Genomic DNA, 3,219 nt, shown 5'->3' on the forward strand with positions numbered 1-3,219 from the left:
CCCACGACAACAACGGGCAAGGGATGGGGGGTAAGGTTAGGGGCTTGAGGTGGATTTAGGGGGTGAAGGCAGGGATTTGAGGCTGATGGTGGGGGCTGAAAGTGGAGGACTTGGGGTTGAAGGTGGAGTATTTAGGGGCTGAAGCTGGGGGAGCGGGGGGCTGAAAGTGGGGGCTGAGGGCTGAAGGGGGAGGATTTATGGACTGAGGTGGGGGCTGAAGTTAAGGCAGTAAAGTAGGAGAAAGCCACAAGCAGGACTTTGGGGTTGAAGCAAAGCAGAAACTTGTTCACACATCCTAAGTCCCCACAAAATCAGTCAGCCTCGGCAGTTTTTCGAAGGCCTTATACTCAGCGAACACCACAGCTAGAGCCTTAGTGCTGATGATAATGGTAGTCTTTTGATCATAATGATAATATTATGATAGTGACAATAAAAGTAAAACATTTTAGCTTGGTGTTACAATAAAGCTCACTGGCAGCAACCAAATGCATTCTTTTTGCTCACCAGTTAATTTACATTTACATTCATATTTATTAAATTACAATGAATGCACCAATTAAATACCTGTACCTTGATTGAAGCCTCCGAACCTACTGGAAGCTGCAGTATTTATTTGCTTGACACAGGGTTCAGAACTTGGTTGAGAACAGAATTTGGACCTTGGCTGTATTACGCATGTAATAAACATTGGAAACAGAGGACCATTTCACAGGGAACAACTCTATAGTCTGCATGACCCTTCATTTAGAAGTTGTAAATCTTAAATGAAGCTTCATCAGGTCTGCTGAACATAGCGGTTCACCCTTTCCCTCATTAATTTATCTATCTGTAATCAATCCAGTTTTTTGTGCCAGTAATAATTTGATCATGATGTAATGTTGACATTACCATACCCAACATGCCCAATCTAAGCTCCTTACTTAGTAGCGTAATTCTCTGGAATTCTACATACCTTTATTAGAATAGCAATATTAAAGCAAGTTCAGACTATCAATCCATCAGAGTTGTTTGACATTTACACATATGTGATACATATTTTCACATTTCCAGGACACGATATATGAACCTTGTCAGTTTATGTGAAATTGTTATATAAGCTAAACATTTCTTTAATGTGTTCACATACTTTGTAAAGTATATATTCAACCATTCAAACAAATATAAACCTTTTCTGATAAAGATTGTTATTCATTGATTAATAACTATTTTTGTGTCATGATTCTCTCAGTGATGATGATGATGATGATGATGATGATGATGATGATGATGATGATGATGATGATGATGATGATGATGATGATGATGATGATGATGATGATGATGATGATGATGATGATGATGATGATGATGATGATGATGATGATGATGATGATAGTGATTAATAATAATAATAATAATAATAATAATAATAATAATAATAATAATAATAACAATAACAATAACAACAACAACAACAACAACAACAATAATAATAATAATGATGATAATAATAATGATAATGATAATAATAATAATACTAACAATAACTATAATAATATTAACAATAACAGCAACAATAATAACAAAAATAACAATAATGATAGTAATAATAACAATTTTAATAATAATAATGATAAAAACAACAATAATAATAACAGCTGTGTATAGTAGTAGCAGCAACGAGAATAATGACGAACCAGCATGTGATTATAAAATAAACAAAAACTGAACAACAATTTTTATTACAAATCTTTTACATATTTACAACATGATACAAGGCTGCAGCATTCCTGGCCCAAGCAGCAATATATTCCACACTGAGAAAAAGATAACAAACTCCAATATGTGAATATGTGAAAACAATGAGTGGCTGATAATTTATACATATATTCCAAGTATCCAAACATGTATAAAAATAAATACCTATTAATAATAATGACCACAATCTAAATGAAAATATAGATAACAATAATCATGATAATAAGAATGATAATATTACAATGATAATACAAAAGGATAAAGTGGGCTCCCATGGCTTGGGCGATTACAAAATCTTAAAAAACAACTGGAAGTACAAAACTCCAATAACGATCCTAAAGCTCCAAATGCGTGCATATAATTTGATACAATAATTAACATTCCCTATCATTTCTAAACTAATGTTTGCCCATTCCAACCGATATACAAAAGATAAAAAAGGATATTTTCATTAATATCTGTGGAAATGTACAATAGCAGCATTTTCCCCAATTTTCGGTTGATATCAAATTTCTAAACATTTAAGAGTGAATAATATCCACAAAATTCTTCATTTACTCCTCTTAATTTAATATGAATTGAATTTTCCATATTCCTACAGACAATGTCCAGGTTATTCACAAAAGAAACAGTACATGTATGGAACACATTACTTACGAGTGAAGAATATCCCACCTGACATTTTCTTACAACATATTTATGAACTTGGAAAAATAAAAAACATCCCAAAGCAAAACAAAAGTTGGACATGGGTACACTGTGTATTTCAGAACTGTATATAACTTAATTGCCACTTCTATCCACACCTAATCATTCTTTCTGTTAAAAAAATCATTCCACATCTGAGACAATTTTGGTTGAACAATGGACATAACTTTAAATAATAAACCACATAATTTTGTATTAATATTCTCTAAAGGTACAAATCTTTTGCCTCATTTGCCAATTTCTTTTATGGAAAACAAATACAATACCATTACACATTTTGTGATAGTGGGAGAAAGGGCATCTGAACTTTACAACATATCATTCCTATTTTTTTTTTTTTTTTTTACTGACCACTCCAATATTACATATCACAATTGTGCAATGGTGTCCTGTCACCACATAGCTTCTTAGGGTTAACTACTTGATTTTTTAAGTTTCTAAAGAGATTAATTATGAATATATACTTCTTTGTTCTTTTTTCCAGAGTATTTCTTTCCTAAAGAAATGCCTAAATCATATAGCAACTGTATAATCTAAGATTTAATTTTCTAATCATGGAAAAATTACACAAACTAGATTTTACAAAAATTGATTTACATGAGTATTCTTATACACAAATCCTGCTGGTTTTCGAGTTCCCTTCAAAAATGTTAATGAGGTTTTGCAACTAATTGAGGAGACAATTGTATTTCAGATCATCAGCTCGGTGTAGTCAGACAGGCATCTATAACTCTCTGTTTGCTGAAACAGTGAAGATTTCCACACCTGAAAGAT

The sequence above is a fragment of the Penaeus vannamei genome, chromosome 24 (assembly GCF_042767895.1).
Source record: "Penaeus vannamei isolate JL-2024 chromosome 24, ASM4276789v1, whole genome shotgun sequence".
Taxonomy (NCBI): Eukaryota; Metazoa; Arthropoda; class Malacostraca; order Decapoda; family Penaeidae; genus Penaeus; species Penaeus vannamei.